At 42.7% G+C, this 19226-nt stretch overlaps 1 protein-coding gene and 1 long non-coding RNA gene across 9 annotated transcripts in view; one reads left to right on the top strand and one right to left on the bottom strand.

Annotated features, from left to right (window-relative positions):
* Positions 1-19226, bottom strand: part of IKZF2 (IKAROS family zinc finger 2) — a 168206-nt gene that overhangs the window by 95919 nt on the left and 53061 nt on the right. The gene's annotated exons all lie outside the window — the stretch shown is intronic.
* On the top strand, positions 5053-17849 carry LOC128340884 (uncharacterized). Its single transcript, XR_008314058.1, has 3 exons — positions 5053-5153; positions 14186-14409; positions 17561-17849. It is a non-coding gene; the product is annotated as an uncharacterized LOC128340884 (long non-coding RNA).

Below are 19226 nucleotides of genomic sequence, written 5' to 3'. Positions count from 1 at the left end.
GCTGTAACAAATTACAGCGAGGGATGATGGTAGTCCAGCAACATCTGGAGAGCCGCACTTTGCCTAGCCCTGCCCTTGATAGTTTGCTAGCTGATGCCCTTACAGTTAACATCTTCACTTCCCACCCATGCAGTGGTGGTGTGCATTTGATCTCCTGTCCCCACCCACTGCTTCCACCGGTTTAGGTATCCTGCTTCAAAGGGAGGTTTTCCTCCTCCACCGCCACCACACAAGGCCTCTGCAATGTGCACAGATCATTCTGTTAGGCAGCCTTTATTTGCATGAAGTGCCCGGCTTGTGTGTGTCACGTTGTGACTCGTGCACTGTTCTTTCCAACCTGCTGCAAGTGCCAGATGTGAAGCAAGAGCATCACCTTCATAATCGCTGGTGATATACAAAGAACTGTGAGGTGCAACTGCATTCAGTAAGGGGCCTGCAGGCAGATCAGAAACGGCACGTGACACTTTGTTAAGCTGCCCAAGCACCTTGCCTATGATGAGAGTACAGTGGATAGGTACAAGATTTTCTAAGCTCCCCAGGGGCCCATCCTTTCTTTACCAGAGTATCCCAACTGTGCTTCTCCTGGCTCCATCTCATTCCTCTATGCAGCAATCACATGGGAGCCACGTTCTCCCAGTGAAAACCACCATGGTTATGAACCATGATTGGTGAGCCCCATTTTCTCCCATGGAGCATGTCAGAAAACCTGCAACTTCTGGGCAATCCGAGCTAAATCACTGAGACCAGCATTTAAAAAGATAACCAGGATCCGATTCTGAGGGCAGGACTAGAACTAATGGGTTGAAATTAGAGAGAAGCAGATTTATCAGAAGGAATGTCATAACTATCAGAGCTGTTCGGCAATGGAGCTACCTGCCCTACTCAATGATGGGCTCTCCTTCACTACAGGTTTTCAGACACAAGTCGGATAGTCATCTGTCAGGGATGCAGTAGCGGATTCCTGTGTTTAGCAAGGAGACCTCTAAAGACCTCCAAACTCTTAACATGCTATGACAACAATACGAGCTCTGCATCATATAAAAACAAAAACAGTTCAGACATCAGAAACACTGGTCATTTTACCACAGTGGTATCAGTAAATTTATTTATGTATTTGTCATATTTATATACCGCTCTGTATAGAATCTCAGGGTGGTTTACAATTTAAACAAACTGCAACCAAAATCTAAAAATAATATAAAACAGATTAAAATTACCATTAAAACAAACCCTGAAACTTAAACACCATAAACTAAAAGCCTGATAAAACAGGTGTGTTTTCAAAAGTCATTTTAAAACAACCAGAGATGAGTCAATTTTGATTAGGGGTGTGCACAGACCAGTTTGGCCATGAACCGGGTCACCATGAACCAAGCCGGTTTGAGCAGTTTGATCATGAACCACCTTGAACCGGTTCAGTGACCCAACAGCGACTTCAACCGAAATGGTTTGGTCTGAATTTGGACTGAACAATGGCAACCGGTTTGTGAACACCCCTAATTCTGGACTGCATTTGAGAGTGTGTTCCAGGGCCCCAAGGCAACCTCAGAGAAGGCCCCTAGATGAAGCTGATAAAAAGCACACCTGGCCACTGCCTCAACTTGAGATATCAGGAAGAGGTTTGGGTCTAGGAGTACCCCCAAACTATGTACCTGATCTTTTGGGGGGAGTGTAACCCCATCCAGATCAAGCAGATCTAAACCATGTCCCAAGTTCCAGCCTCCTATAATGAGTACGTCCATCTTGTTTGGATTCAATTTCAATTGTTCCTTCACATCCAACCCATTATCTATTCTAGGCAAGCATTTATTGTATTATTAATTATTATTATTATTATTATTATTATTATTTCTTGTTTACATACAGACAGGTGTTATTGACTGGTTTGTTTTATCCAGACATCAAGTCCTTCCCAAGGACCTGGGATGGCTGAATTTTATTGTCAATGTTGTTGCTGTTATAGATATCGTCGCAGAATATAGGCTGTTCCCAGAAAAGTTGCTTTTTGTAATTGGCTGATGGTGATTTCTGTGGCCCCTATGGTGTTGAGGTGCTCTTCAAGGTCTTTTGGGACTGCACCCAGGGCGCCAATTACCACTGGGATTATTTTGGTCTTTTTCTGCCACAGCCTTTCAATTTCAATTTGTAGATCTTTGTATTTTGTGATTTTTTCTATTTCTTTTTCTTCTATTCTGCTATCCCCTGGTTGTTGCTACTACTACTACTACTACTACATTTTACATTATTACATTTATATCCCGCTCTTCCTCCAAGGAGCCCAGAGCGGTGTACTACATATTTAGGTTTCTCCTCGCAACAACCTTGTCAAGTAGGTTAGGCTGAGAGAGAAGTGACTGGCCCAGAGACACCCAGCTAGTTTTATGGCTGAATGGGGATTTGAACTCAGGTCTCCCCGGTCCTAGTCCAGCACTCTAACCACTACACCATGCTGGCTCTCATTTAGAGAGGTTAAGCCATCTCCTGACAAAGTTGATAAGGAGAAATAGATTTGGGTGTAATCAGCATATTGATAAGACGCTTACCAAATCTCCTGATTATCTCCCCCAGTGGTTTCATGTAGATGTTAAAAAGCACTGGAGATAAAATGGAATCCTGTGGGACTCCATACAGTAGTGCTAGCTTTGAAGAGAATCAGTCTCCAAGCGACACTATCTGGAATCTACCTGAGAGTTAGAAACAGAAGCACAGCAAAGGAATGCCTCCCATCCCTCCCGCCCACCGAAGGCAGTCCAGAAGGATATCATGGTTGATGGTACTGAAAGCTGCTGAGAGATCCAAGAGGACCAACAGTGTCATGCTCCCCCTGTCAATTCCTAATTGGAGATCATCTATCAGGCCAACCAAGGCCGTCTCTACCCAAAAGCCTGCCCAAAAGCTGGTTTGGAAAGGGTCCAACTAATTTGCTTCTTTTGAGACTGATTGGAGTTGAGAAACCACTACCCTCTCAATCACCTTGCCCAACCATTGAAGATTGGAAACAGGCATATAATTGCCTAGCTCTGAGGGATCCAATGCAGGTTTCATCAAACTGGTCTAACCGCCTCCTTGAAACAAGGAAGCATCCTGCCCTCCTTCAGAGAGGCATTAATTGATACTAATAAATTGATATTTTCCACTGCAACCGATTGCTGCAACAGATTGCTTTAGTTTGTTGTCAAGACTGAAATTAAAGCACCATAAAGTTTCCAAATCCTGCTTTAAAGATACTTCAAAAGACACAAATCCACAAGTCGATGAATATCTTGTTGCATTTCATATTAGCACTTTGCTGCTATTATTTTATGTTTATTTATGTATTTCACATATAGTCCTCTTTTTGATCAGGTAATCATCAGGGCTGGTTAGAAAAAAAATTAAACATGAATGTCAAAATAATTAACACAATCGGCACTAATAAAATGAGAAAAACAGAATTAACAAATTTAAACCATGAACCTCAACTCAAAAAGGCCTGACAAAATGAATGGATCTTAATTATTCTTTAAAAAGAATTAGAATGACTGGAAAAATTTCCTTAGGATGAAGCCACCACCTAGAAGACATTGGCTGACATTCCTGAGAAAATTACTTGACAGAAGTCTTATTGAAATTAAAAAGCCCTTTCTCCTGAGGAATACTATTAACATAAGCCCTATTCAGACATTGTTGTCTGAATGTACAGATGTTTGCAAGCTCAAACATGTTTTTGTGTGAATAACTGTACCAGTGTTCATTTTAAAAGTGAACATGGGAACAGGCCCCTCAAATGCATGGTACATATAGAAAGTGTATTGCTGTACCTATGTTCAACATAGTGTGTGTACAACTGTATCTCTGTACAGATCTGTACTTGTGCACACTGTACACTCATTGAATGCAATTTGTGATTGATGTCAACCATTATTCCTAGTGAATGGCAACCATCCCTCCAGTGGTAACAACACACACAGGATACCTTCTGAACTAGATCTTACGGTAACTCTTTCAGGTGTTCATTTAAGAGAAAGTATCTTCTCTAGTTTTATTCATGGAATACTGCCAGGAACCTTCTAATCAATGTAGAATGAGCCAGATAGTTCAACATTCTGCTCTTTCATGAAGGTCCCAAGTAGTCTCCTGTCCAAGTGACTAATCAGGTCTATACCTGCTTAATTTGAGCAATGCTGCAGCATTAGTTACTCTCAGACAATCCACTGGGCCAAAATCCTATTAAGATAAGAACAGAAGACCTATCACGGTCCCAGCATTCCATATGAACTAGAACAAGCCTGAACAATTTGTGATTCACCAAGTCAGACACAACCCACCAACATGTATGCATGAGTGATTGAAAACAGTGATTGAAAACCTCTCCCATTTTTGCAGTTCCAGGCAAATCAGGAGGTTTACGGAGTCCATGGTTGATAGGCTGCTTTTGACTTCACAGGTCACAAATTATGCAGTCCTGACTGAAATTAAGGAGACAGTATTGACTATTTCAAAATTCAGAGTAACTATGTAGTGTTCTGAAACTGGTTATGAATGAATAAATGAATAGCTTTATTACAATCATTGATCAGTTATATATACAAACAGACGATACTACATTCAGATAAGTAGTAAATCATACAGAATACACCAACATAAAAGCCTCATGTAACAGCATCTAAAAAGAAGGGCTGGAGGTTAGCTGCATAAATTTTGTGCAGCTGCTGTTAAGATCCATATCTTAACAGCAGCTGCACAAAATCTGGCAACCTTGTAGGTGGTAGAAGGTTCTTATCTGCAAGAAGGAGTACCGTGCAAAATTCAGCAGCCCGGCTGCATGGGCGGAACTGGGGGGGGGGCAGGCAGGGCACATGCCCTAGGCGCCACTGAGGTGGGGGTGCCACGCCAGTTCCTGCCACCCCCCACCCCATTGCCCACCTGCCCAGCCCCAGGGCCCTCAGCCACTTGCCTCCAGCTCTGACCTAGGATCGGCAATGAGGCCCAGGATCGGAGCAGCCTGCAGAGCTCTTCTCTCCCGGCCTCTCAGCTGATCGGCGGGTGGGCGGGGCTTCCAGAGAGGCCTCCGAGTAGGCCTCCCTGAAGCCTGAACCCGGCAGGCCCCAGCAAGCCAGGAAGGAGGCTGGCAGAGCTCCCTGCAGCAGACCCTCCAGCACAGCTTTTGCAAGGTAGGCTGTGAATTGCTTTTTGTGGTTACCCCCGTATATAGGGATTTGCTTGCCACAGGGCTTTGATATGGGTGGTGGGGCAAGACTGAGAAGTCTCTGAATATTTAATTTAAAACAGACTGAAAAATGTGCTGGCTTTAAAAACAAAAACTATCTAAAAAGTCCTATAAGTGGCTTGTTTCATATCAGAAAATTACAAAAACTTCTGGAATATTCATTCATTCATTCATTTATAAATGCACTTATGTTCAAGTTGTTTTGCAACCCAGAAGGTCTGAGTGAGAACTATGAAGCATGTGTTGTGCTTTTATTTTATTTTATTTTTCTTGTGCGTGAACTGCTCTCCAATAACTTGCAGGGACTTCAGGGTAAATCTGGCCAACATGTGAATGCAGCACCTCCATTCCAGAGGAGATGTGTGTTAAAGGGCTTTAAAAGCCTCGTGTGAAAAACCTCCTGGAATCAAACTTTACTGAATTTGTTCAGAATTCTGAGAAAACAAACATAGGCTCACCCTGCATGGTTGAAAGTCTCCTTTGCTAATTTGCAGCGAGGGTCCCATTTTAATAATTAGCGTTGCTAGTGTGTTCTAGCACTTACAATAGCAATAGCAATAGCACTTACATTTATATACCGCTCTATAGCTGGAAGCTCTCTAAGCGGTTTACAATGATTTAGCATATTGCCCCCAACATTCTGGGTACTCATTTTACCGACCTCGGAAGGATGGAAGGCTGAGTCAACCTTCTAGGCATTAAAAGTAGCACAAATATATAGTACTCAATGTATATCACTATATACTGTGAAGTGTACATGTGTGTATTCAGTGAAATGTATTTCCAGGCAGCATACTTATTTTGAAATATCAGACTTAAATCCTTGGGGGCCTGGGATGTGTGGAGGCCCTGGACTTTGAGGGGCTGGGGGCCCATTTTAAAATCTCATCTTGGCCCATTCCAACCTCGCTATGCCCCTGGCGGTCACTACACATGGGTTTCTGCACAACACCTGCACAGAAGAAACTTCCATGTAGAAAATGTGTCTCTTGTAAATTGACCCTGAATTTTCCATCCATGACTGGGATATTTGAGAGTTAGAGTCAATAATAAAAGAACAGCACACTGCTTGTGACAGGAAGGGGCAAATTACAATGATTTCTTAGTCTGGCAGGGGCTGGTTTTGGCCATGGCAGAACTTGGCTGTCTGCTCCTGTTGCAAATGCCTCTGTCTTGTGTGGCAAACTAATGTATCCTCCTCCCTCTTGTTGTCAAAGTAAGCACTGGTGTGGTGAATGCACGTATACCCCATGATGAGCCAACAGTCATTATAAGACAAAAGCTGGCAGGAATCATTCACTGGTTTATAGACCACCACCACCACCTTCTTCTTCTTCCCCTATTTTGCTATTGGCTATTTGGGCAGGTGATCCTCTAGGACAAAGTCATGTTTTTTAAAAAAAGAATGAGATGAGACAGAGAAAATGACACTTGGAATCCTCGCATAACTCCTGACTGTTGTTCTAAGTCTTTTACAGAGATGGCTCATGTTTTCAGGTTTTGATCAACAACCATGTCTAGATGGTACAGTGTTCCTTTTAACAAGGATTTCCAGATATTGTTGACTACAAGTCCCATCATTCCTGTTTGGACAGGGGTGCAATTTCAGTGCTTGCCCTAGGCGCTATTTTCCCTAGTTACGCCTCTGCCCGGCTGGGAAAGCGTGATAGCAAGGGAGAAATAAGAATGCACCAGCATCTTACAAAAAGGACAAACCAGCAGCACATGGTGGACAGATTCGAGCTCACGTAAACCACAGGGGCATAACTGACTGGCCAGAGGGGTTTTCAAAAACCTTCCAGATAAAACTGCTGATGGTAAGGCTCTGAGGAAAACACTTGCTCTGAGGAAAATCTTGTTCTGAGGAAAACACTGTGATGGCTTGGTAAAGCAAGAGACACAAGAGGTAGCTAGCAGGTTCCCGGTTAAAGTCACCAAGGCACCCTCTTATGGTCTCCGGGATCGAGCTTAAATTGTTTTGGTGTTCAATGTCCAAGACCCTCTGTTTGAGGATCTCCTTGGCCTGATCGTAATCTAATAATGGCAAATGTTCAGCAGAGAGGCCGAGTGATGACAATTTACCCATCAGTGCTCGAGTCCAGGTGGATTGAAACTTATCGGCCAACATAAGAGGCATCAATCCCAGAGGGGAGAAATGTATCCTAAACCAATAACTGAGGATTAAAATCGATTCTTTCCCCCCACCCCCTGGAGGCCCGTTTCCAACCTCACTGCTGCACTGGAGATACATCGAGGGGCCCTGAATACTGCTCTAAGAAACCTAGATTTGCAGGAGCTTTTGACAAAGTTCCTCATCAAAGACTCCTGAGGAAACTTAGCGGTCATGGGATAAGGGGACAAGTGCATGTGTGGAGTGCTATCCGGTTGAAAGACAGGAAACAGAGGGTAGGGATAAATGGAGAGTTTTCACAATGGAGGGAAGTAAGAAGTGGGGTCCCCCAGGGATCTGTACTGGGACCAGTGCTTTTTAATTTATTCATAAATGATCCAGAAGCAGGGGTAAGCAGCGAGGTGGCAAAATTTGCAGATGATACCAAACTCTTTCAGGTAGTGAAATCCAAAAAGGATTGTGAGGAGCTCCAAAAGGATCCCTCCAAACTGGGAGAGTGGGTCACAAAGTGGCAAATGTGGTTCAATGTTGGCAAGTGTAAGGTGATGCACATTAGGACGAAAAACCCCATCTTCAAGTATACGCTGATGGGATCTGAGCTGTCAGGAGAGGGATCTTGGGGTTGTGGTGGACAGATCGTTGAAAGTGTCGATTCAATGTGTGGCAGCTGTGAAAAATGCCAATTCCATGCTAGCGATCTTTAGCAAGGGTACTGAAAATAAAACTGCTAATATTATAATGCCCTTATACAAAACTATGGTGCGACCACACTTGGAATTCTGTGTACAATTCTGGTCACCACATCTAAAAAAGGACATTGTGGGACTGGAAAAGGTTCAGAAGAGGGCAACCAAGATGATCAGGGGCCTAGAGCACCTTTCTTATGAGGCAAGACTACAACACCTGGGGCTTTTTAGTTTAGAAAAAAGATGACTGCAGGGAGACATAATAGTGGTCTATAAAATCATGCATGGTGTGGAGAAAGTGGATAGAGAGAAATTCTTCTCCCTCTCACATAACACTAGTACCAGGGGTCATCCCATGAACCTGATTGCTGGGAAATCTAGGACCAACAAACGGAAGTACTTTTTCACACAAAACATAATCCACTTGTGGAATTCTCTGCCACAAGATGTGGTGACAGCCAACAACCTGGATGGCTTTAAGAAGAGTTTGGATAACTTCATGGAGGATAGGTCTATCGGCGGCTACTAGTCGGAGGGCTATGGGCCACCTCCAGCCTCAAAGGCAGGATGCCTCTTGAGTACCAGTTGCAGGGGAGGAACAGGAGGAGAGAGGGCATGCCCTCAACTCCTGCCTGTGGCTTCCAGCAGCATCTGGTGGGCCACTGTGCGAAACAAGATGCTGGACTAGATGGGCCTTGGGCCTGATCCAGCAGGGCTGTTTTTATGATTATCTCCAGCAGCCTATAGTTTGGGTAGGAGCCGAGGAGAAACTGGGTAAGTATATATTAAATATATAACTATGATGCCCATTAGAGGTTTAAGAGCCCCCCCCTTTTTTTTAAGTGGCCGGAAAGTGCATTTGGTTTTGGTCTGCCATTGTAGTTGCTGCTGGAGAAGAATATAGTGTAATGACTCCAAGAAAGAAAAGAAAAACCGAACAAAAGGATGAGTACACATACATACTTCTGTAATCTTATCCTGATCTTTCAGAAAGTAATAGGAGTGTAGCCAGTAGTGGGGGGAGGGGACAAAAGGAAGGCTTATAAGTGCTCATATTCCACAGTATTGAAACTAGCAAAGTCAGTCTAAGAATGCCAGATGCTTCTCCACTCCATGGTAGTGAAAACAAGGCCTTTTGTTTTCCCTATGTCCATTGGGAGTACAGTCTAGAGGGAAACAACAGAGAGGAGTGAGATACACACATTTAAAAAGCCTTTCCAGGAAAGTCCTAGGACTGTTTCCTCTCTTTCCTAACAAACACGTTTGCAGCGATTTGTAAAACAGTGGTTAATGGCATAATCATTATAAAGAGGTGTTGAACAATGGAAAATGGATTTAAGAAAAGCGGGGGAAAGCCCGAAGCTTTGAATATTAGAAATGCTTAGTCTCAAAATTCTATACAGGATGAATACAAACAATACTTTATTAAAACCAACCCCAAATCTCAATGTAATGCACAAACACTCATGTTCAGAAGCATCATTCAGACTAAATGTTGAACACACAAAAAGGAGAACAGAGAAAAATTCATAGGTGGCATAATGAAAGCACAAGTTTGCAATCTGGAATGGCAAATTCCAAATGACACTAAGGAATGGAAGAGGTTTTTTGCAGACTTAATTTGGTGATACTGGCTGGTGCAAAAAAATCTCATGCCCCAGAAAAGCATTTTGGGATAAATAAGCAATAGCCTCTCTCCCTTTGAAAATATTAAAGCAAATACTGTGGTGTTTATTTTTTATTAATCTTTGACACTAATCAGAACTCACAGGTCCATTGTAAAGAAGGTAGTATAAGTAAACAAATATGCAGTAACTGTTATATTAGCAAAGCAGCAGATTTTTAAGATATACACTAAGCTGAAACTGAACCAACACATCTGTTTGTACCCAGCATAAACACTAAAGCTATCTGTATGCATATTCCTGTTTAGTCAGTGGACAATATCCAGCGGGGGAGCATATGGTGCTCAGTTCGTGTAATCATGGGACCCCTTCTGAGCGCATGAAGGGTAAATATGCACCTCTAATGATTCCTTGATACAGTGACAAGCTTAGTTTTTAGAAATGGAGGAGTGTAGTTTCAAGTGCTAGAAACTATCTGGAATTCATACCCTTATGTCTCCTAACTATTCCATGGTGCTTAGGCGCTGGGTGTGAGTGTTACTGAATGGTTTGGGGTACAATGTTCTCCAGATGCTCAAAAGCACTCTCTGGGGCTGCTCTCACAAACAGCCAAGCCTAGGCATGGTTGCCTGCGAGAACCGCCAGGTTCCATGCGAATCCCAGAGGAGCCACGGCACTAAACCCAGCGCCGAAGCCCAGCTGTTAACCAACGTTAAGAGCACAAATGCACCCTCAGCCCGGCTCTGGAGATCGTGTGCCAATGCAAGCTGCTTACAGTTTGGGCTGACACAGCAACGGGTGCCAAGAGCGCCTGTCCCCTGGGGGACTCCCCCAGTGCACTGCGCTCGGCATGCTGTGGGGTTCTTGTAGGCCAGGACAACAAGCCCTGGCCTCTGTTTACCTGTGTGGCCAAGAGCAGCACTGGTCGTGTGGGTGCCTGACTTGTGCACCACGAGGCTTAGAGCAGGTGTCTGGGAGAAAGTAGGTTGATCCCTGCACCCTCCCCGCCCCCTGCCTGTGCAGCCATGTGAATAACCCCTCCATTTTATTATTTCTTCACATAAACCAGGACTAAGCACTGGTAGAGAAACCCAACTCCTAGTCCCAAGCCACATGTCTTCAGATGCATAGTGGCAGTATCAAAACAAAATATTGGGCTGGTGGGAACTGAAGAGACAATGTGCATTGCAGGGTGGAAGAGAGCTTCCCCCTGACATCTTAGGTGTCTACGTCCCACGCTAAACGCCCCCGTGGCATTTTCATCCAGTACTCTCAGGCACACTCTGGCTGGAGCTGGGGGGGTGGAGTCCTTCCCCTAAACTTGCCACAGGCCCCTAAGGGCAGTAGCTCAATGGTACAAACACAGGAGAGAGGCCTAATTTATTATGACCATTTATATTCTGCCTTTCTATTATCAAAATAATACCCAAAGTGGCTTACTAAAACCATAATTAAACATAAACATAGAATCATTAAAATACATAATGACAGCAGTTAATAAAAACAAACACAGTAAAACCATAAAATCACACATAAAACAGCAGGTATAAAATAGCAAGCATTGCACAAGATGAAAAGCTTGTCAGAACAGAAATGGTGTAACAGAACAGCACAAGGCCAGAAGAGACCTTTCTCTAAAGCAGAAATTCTTTTTCTAATTTCAGGGTTTTCAGGGTTCCCCCAAGGAGAAACTGAAATGAAATTTTGGAAAATGTTCTCAGCTGGTTTCTTCATAGTTCACCACCAAAAGAGAAGGAATTCTAGAGTCTGGATGAAACCACAAAAAAGATCCTCTCTCACATCCCAGCCAGACTTTAGATATTGGCAGATATGCAGAGAAGGGCCTCTCCAGCAGATCTTAAAATACAGGCAGGTTTATATGTCAACATCTGCACTTTGAACTGGATTCATAATGGACCAGCAGCCAATATAGCTTGTTACTGCCAATGCAGTAACAAGATTGTGTGATCCCAATACCAGACAGCAGTCTGGCCATAGCATTTTGGTCCAGTTGCAGTTTTCAAATACTTTTTGGAGGCAGCCCCACGCAGAGTGCATTGCTATAATCCAACCATGATATCACCAGATCATGAGTCATCATGGCCAGGTCTGATCAATCCAACAATGGGCACAGTTGGTGCACCACCAGCCAAAGTTGAGCAACTATATTTTTGGCTATGGCTGATACTTTGAGATCACAGGAACACAGGAACACAGGAAACTGCCATATACGGAGTCAGACCATTGGTCTATCTAGCTCAGTATTGTCTTCACAGACTGGCAGCAGCTTCTCCAAGGTTGCAGGCAGGAATCTCTCTCAGCCCTATCTTGGAGATGCCAAGGAGGGAACTTGAAACCTTCTGCTCTTCCCAGAGCGGCTTCATCCCCTGAGGGGAATATCTTGCAATGCTCACACATCAAGTCTCCCATTCATATGTAACCAGGGCAGACCCTGCTTAGCTATGGGGACAAGTCATGCTTGCTACCACAAGACCAGCTCTCCTCTCCTCTCCTATCCAAGTTAACAACTGAGTCCAGCAGTATCCCCAAACTACAAGCCTGAGAAATAGGATGTTATAGAAAAGCAGGATAGAAAACTATTTTTAAAAAGAAAATGAATAAACATTTCATCTGAAGTAAGCCTTACTGATTTTGATTGTATTATCTTTCAACTAAGCCTGCTTGGGATAAATTTCCAGTTTATGATTTATTTTAATTTCTAGATGCTGGTACCTGAGTGCTAGTGCATGTTTTTCTGACTAGTGAAATAAAAATGGAAAATATGTTCAGTTTGCCCTGAAGTAGTAGGCATGTGAACAGACTTGTTTCCTCTTTCTTTCCACTGCCTTTAGCAGTTTCACGAAAGGGCTTCATTGTCTTTAGCAATTTAGCAGCAAAAATTCAACCGATGCAGCTTCTCCTGACATGGAGGTGAAGTGATAGGAAAACTTCAAATTGAACTTCTGCTGCTACATACAGTAGATGAGGTAAAATCCTCTGTCACAGAAAAGTGGCACTTCTATATCATTCACGTTTGTTTGCACAATCTGATATATGGATTTTAATATAAGAATAAGGTAGTAACTAAAGATCACCCAAGAATGCACTTCAACGAAATCAATTTAGGCTTGGCAAGTTTCCCTGGCGGCATTCCTATGCCTAACAGCTAGATGACAGGCATAGATTCAACAAGTGAAGCCTTTCCCAGAACTGCAGTTCTATTTCTGGATTTGGAAAGGTGTAATCTGCTGAATTCCTGCCTGTCCCACAAAGGATAGGGCCTTAAGAGAATTAAGTCAACTGAGGTCCATTCATTGAGGATCTGGCCTAAGAAGAAGAAGAAGAAGAAGACAGAAGCCTTGTGGCACCTATACTGAGAAAGAGTTAAAGTTCAGGATTCCCCACCCCCCTTGATTTTGGATGCCAGAAAGTAAAAGCCCTATCACAAAACAATAAAATATGTGATGGATTAGAATAATATGAATAGGCCCCAAATCCAGCCATTTAGCCCTAAAGCACACTCAAAGCCACTTTTATATCATGATATTCCTGACAGGTTCTTAAGGCCCAAAGTCCCACCTGACAGCATACATCTTCAGTTCCTTAAATATTTCTACTCCTCTTTTCCAAAAATTGCTCAAGACAGTTAGCAAAAAGTCCTAACCCAAATAAATAACTAAAAACCAATGACTCAAAATACAAAACTTTATTCCTTAATAATAAAACTTCAACAAAGCCAGTCTGAAATCAATAAGCCAATTTTAAAAATGCCCCCACTTACAGGCTGGCTGAAGAGTTGCTGCAAGAGAGGAGCTTCGGATGTGGTGGGAGCCTCCTGTTTGCCTGGAAAGGCTCCACCTCGAAAAGGCAGGAGGAGCCGGGGAAGGGGGTGCTGCAGATCCTCCTCCACAAAGGAAGAGGCTCCTGGGGGGCAGCTCCATGCCAGCGGCTTGGAAGAGAGCCAAGACAAAGCTCTCTTCCCCGTTCAGGTTTTCTCACCAACAGATGGAAGTGGGCCAATGAGGAACTGCTCTTTTTAAAAAAAAATATATTGACTGCCGATAATAAAGAAACACACTCTGAACATGGCTTTTGCTTCAAGTAGCCACAGAGGTCAGCAATGGGAGGGCGGGCAAACTAATTGGGGGTGGGGGGCACTGCTGCCCTTTCCATTCCCTCTGGCACTGCCTATACACATACAAGGATGAGGGAACTCATGGGCCGCTTGTGGCCTATTTTCTAAGCATCATTTGCCACCAAGATGTCCGAATGGAATATATTCATAAAGAAGTGGCAAGTAACTTGGCAGCACCCACACTTTTAACCCAAAGTGTTTTCTTAATTCGCTGTTCTGTGCCCCAAATAGAAGCAGGTGAATTGAGCAGAGGCTAACTGGACAGTTTGTCCAAGGGCCAGCCAGCTTCATCCAGCAACTCCAATCCATTCCAGCTGCCATGACGATACTGCATTTTATCTGTCTCACAAAGTGCAGCAACTTGGCTGAAGGTAACTGTCCATCATTTTTATTTCACAGCGGATGATAAATTCATATCTTACACAGGCCTCCCCACAGACCTTCTTGGCTTTCTTATGGCAATGACTGTGGTAATCAATCAAGCTCCACTAAGATGTATATTACACTGGCTTTGAAACATTATGCAGTTGTCTGTTCACGATGCCAAGACTTTCTTCGTGCCATTCTAGTCAACAGAGGAAGAAAGAGAGAGAGCTTTGACCCTGACTTAAGAAGAGACAATGGTAAGGAAGCGCACTAAGTTGCACCAGAAATTGATACCCTCTTGGCAGTGGTAAGAATTTGTTCATACAGTCATCCCAAGATACCACACCTTCAGTTCAATTCACACAAGGTGTATTTATTACTTGATAATTGTAAAAGCAAACAATAGCTAAGGATTCAGATTATTTATTTTAGACATTTATATCAGGCCATTCCATCACAGAGCGCAATGCCCAAGGCAGATCACAATAAATTAAAAAAACAAAAAATTAAATACCTTTAAAAACAACATAACACAGCAGTACAAACATTATCAAACAGCAGAAAGTCAGCACATAAAGCAGCTACAGACTAAAAGCTTTCTGGAGTAAAAAGATTAACCCCACAGCACAAGGTAAACAATGAAGGATTCGAACACGCCTCTCTTGGAAAGGAGTTACAAAATCTGGATACAACTGCAGAGAAAGCCCTCTCCTAGCCCCACACCACGTAGGGCTTTACGAGAACAAAACCAGCACACTGAGTTCTTCCCGAAGGCATCCTGACAATTAGTACCCATTAGCAACCAGGTGTGTCCAGATATAATTATCTCAGCTTTTCAAACTACCAGAGGCCAGTACCTTACACATTTGCCTACACGCAGGCTGAGAAGGCCCGTTTTAATGTCCTCCCTTCAGCTGTGTCAGAGGGCAGATTTCGAGGGATCCCCTTGGAAGAACGTTTGTGCCCATGTGGAGCTTCTGAGGTGGAAACACTAACACATACAGGTGAAACTCGGAAAATTAGAATATCGTGCAAAAGTCCATTAATTTCAGTAATGCAAATTAAAAGGTGAAACTGATATATGAGACAGACGCATTACATGCAAAGCAAGATAAGTCAAGCCTTAATTTGTTATAATTGTGATGATCAGAAAATTAGAATATTACATGGAACCAAGAAGACAAGGATTGAAGAATAGAACAATATCGGACCTCTGAAAAGTATACAGTGTACTGTGCTTGACTGGCCAGCAAACTCGCCTGACCTGACCCCATAGAGAATCTATGGGGCATTGCCAAGAGAAAGATGAGAGACATGAGACCAAACAATGCAGAATTGCTGAAGGCCGCTAATGAAGCATCCTGGTCTTCCATAATACCTCATCAGTGCCACAGGCTGATAACATCCATGCCACGCCGCACTGAGGCAGTAATTGCTGCAAAAGGGGCCCAAACCAAGTATTGAATACATATGCATGCTTATACTTTTCAGAGGTCCGATATTGTTCTATTCTTCAAACCTTGTCTTCTTGGTTCCATGTAATATTCTAATTTTCTGAGATTGTGGATTTGGGGTTTTCATGAGCTGTACGCCATGATCATCACAATTATAACAAATTAAGGCTTGACTTATCTCGCTTTGCATGTAATGCGTCTGTCTCATATATCAGTTTCACCTTTTAATTTGCATTACTGAAATTAATGGACTTTTGCATGATATTCTAATTTTCCGAGTTTCACCTGTACTTTGTTTAACTGCCCTTTCTATGATATTGCCCATTCCATTCAGATCGCCCCCATCAAAAGAAACATTTAGATTGGTCTGAGGAACATTTTATTGTTTATTTTTTAGGAGAGTGGCATGAAGAAGTTACTCATAGGATTGCTTGTTTTTGTTCTGAGGCATGTAAAATAAGGTGTCTGCAAACTGGTTTTTAAATTTTTACTTATGTTATTGTATTATACTGTATTCCTCTTTGCTGTAGTGTTTATTTGGTCATTGACCATAAATAAATGAGTTCAGTTCAGCAATCAGGTTGCCACACTCAAAGCAACCCTCACTTAATTTGGAGGCCACCTCAGTTATTTGGAAGTGGCACCTACTTAATGGTTTACGTGGCTGGGCCTATTCAATTCAGCCCCGATTTGAAAAGGGCCAAAACACTAACCATGTAAAGCCCTCCTACCCATCTCCTGTACTTATCATGCAGGCCTTTCTGGAAACCTTGTTGTTCTCAGCAGCAAGGGAGTAGTAACTGCCAAGCACATCTTTTATTTCAAAAGGGCTTCAAGAGTATCATTTTTCTTGATCCTCTGCAGTCCTGAGAATGATGCAGGTGCTCCTGAGAATTGTAGTCTTCTTGTCTTTTTTGCTAAAATTTCAAAACCAAACCCCACAAGACTATAATTCCCAGGGGCACCCAAGCTGTTCCCAGGACTGCACAGGAAAAAGGGGAGAAGGTTTTCAACAGTCCTTTTGAAAGAGAAAATATTGTTCACAGCTTCTGCTCCCTCACTACGTAGAACAAAAAAGAATAAAGAGAAGTCTGTCTGGTTGGGTGGGTGGGGAGGGGCACTTTGGAGGACTAAGCCCAATCTGGCTCCAATTCAACCCCACTGAACCCCTGTGGGTGAAATTGCTTAGCTTTGGGCTGAAGTCGATCCAAATGGGACAAACTGGGCTATTTGCCTCAGGGCCAAATAGGCCCCTCTGTAGTTTTGCAGAGACCTAATTTCAAAGGCAGTCTTTTATACAGTTCATTACAGAAACCCAATTGTACTGTCATCAAGGCATATGAAACCAGGCCCACGTTCAACCGCATTAGCTCACATCACTACAAACACAGCACACTTCAGCAAACGCACTTCACCCACTCCACTCCAGATCAGAGAGGGCCACTTCACATAGTCCAAAGTATTACCATACAATGTGCCACAGCAATTCCCATAAATATAATGTGAAGGACACCATGTGTCACCCACCATGCCTCCAGATACTGCTGCAGTTGCCCAGTGTCAATTAAAAGTATCACAAATGTTGCACCTTGATCAAGAGTTATCATTAACTCTCCATTCCGTGGCCCACTGAGCCAGACATTACATGCTCTAACCAATCAGAATCCACAGCCAAGGAAGACTTGGGTTACATTGCAAGGAGACACCTTGCTCAGAGTGAACCAGTCCAGAATATTGAAAAACTAGTGTGTGTGCATATGAGCTTTCATTCCACCCCTTGAAAACAAAACAAAGATGGCACTCTCTCCCTACATCACTGTCTTGACTTGTCAAAAACATGATCTTAGAGGATTCCCCCCCCCCCACTGCTTAACGTCTATTCTTTGGACAATCTGTACTTCCTTTCTTTAGCATCACAGTAGACACATGTCTGTTTCTATCCCTTCTAAATTAGGAAACAGCACCCCGCAGCAAGTTATCCTGTTGGAAGTGAAACTGATAAGACCAGAAACTGTTTCCAATCTGGTTTACTAAGCACTTGATTGAGCTGAATGGAAACAAGCGAAGATGCTCTTTGCCACCCTGAAGTTTCTGCAGTTATCCAACTACCAAATGCTGGATCAGAGCTCATGGAGCAGCAGTGCTAAGAGAAATGATCTTATCTACATTGTCTTAGAATTCAGTAGTCTGATAGCTACTGTACATTTCAGCTGTACAGTAAAGATAATAAAAGATAGTTCACTACTAAATTTCATACTCTTTAAAGAAATGTCTCCCTAGATTCAATAACATTGCAGTCACATGATAGGAAATCAAAGAAACACAGTGGCAAACTGTACTTCACAATATTTGTAACACATGCCATAAAGTCCCACTTCAAAATTTTACAATAGATTTTTGTTGTGTTCCCATTTTAAACATTCAACTAGATAATAAGGCTATTAGAAAATGAAGGCCAAGTTCATACATTACCTTTCTGCCATGACTACCACCACAAAATAGTTACTCTGTGACCGACTCCCATAAAGTAAAGTAAAGTGTGCCGTCGAGTCGGTGTTGACTCCTGGCGACCACAGAGCTCTGTGGTTGTCTTTGGTAGAATACAGGAGGGGTTTACCATTGCCATTTCCTACGCAGTATGAGATGATTATGCCTTTCAGCATCTTCCTATATTGTTCCTGCCCAACATAGGTGTTTCCTATAGTCTTGGAAACATACCAGTGGGGATTCAAACTGACTCCCATACCAGAACAGTAATATATGGATGTTTTAATGGTGTGAGTGATGTCCAGGACCGTTCCCAGACAGCAATTTTACTTTGCTTCACCATGGGAGGGGCAGGTGTGCATTCACACATGGGGTAGATTATTATTTATTATTACTATTTATTCGATTTCTATACCACCCTTCCAAAAATGGCTCAGAGTGGTTTACACAGAGAAATAACAAATAAATAAGATGGATCCCTGTCCCCAAAGGGCTCACAATCTAAACAGAAACGTAAGATAGACACCAGCAATAGTCATTGGAGGTACTGTGCTGGGGGTGGATAGGGCCAGTTCCTCTCCCCCTGCTAAGTAAAGAGAATCACCACATTAAAAGGTGCCTCTTTGCCAAGTTAGCAGGTTACACTGAAGTTACAAGTTACACTGAAGTGTTACCAAGCTACACTGAAGTCTGTGTGAGATATTGGGGAGCACTCCATACACGATTTAGGTTTTCCCCTGTGCACTGGAGCTTAGCCTGCATTATCTCCATGCTAAAAAGTTCCACTTTTACAGTGGCTTTTGCAGATACTTCCATATATCAATCAATCAATCAATCATCTTTATTGCAGTCATAGAACAGCATACAAGCAAAACAGAAATATATGTCATAATAGCATAAAAGCAAATAACAGACTCTAAAAACCTCTAACACTATAAAAATTATAAAACTATATAAAATCTACAACTGCAAGGTATAAGACCTGCGATGTAATAAAGCTATAAAGCTATAAAAACCGAGTTATAATTATTAAATTATGGTTATACAAATTATAACAAAAGCCGATTATAGAAGATTATAAGGCTATTAAAATGATAAAAGCACAAGATACAAAATTGTACTATTATACTACA

This window comes from Hemicordylus capensis, chromosome 1, assembly GCF_027244095.1.
Source record: "Hemicordylus capensis ecotype Gifberg chromosome 1, rHemCap1.1.pri, whole genome shotgun sequence".
NCBI classification, from domain to species: Eukaryota; Metazoa; Chordata; class Lepidosauria; order Squamata; family Cordylidae; genus Hemicordylus; species Hemicordylus capensis.
Note: the sequence above shows the minus strand (reverse complement) of the source record. Positions and strands in the feature narration are given on the sequence as shown.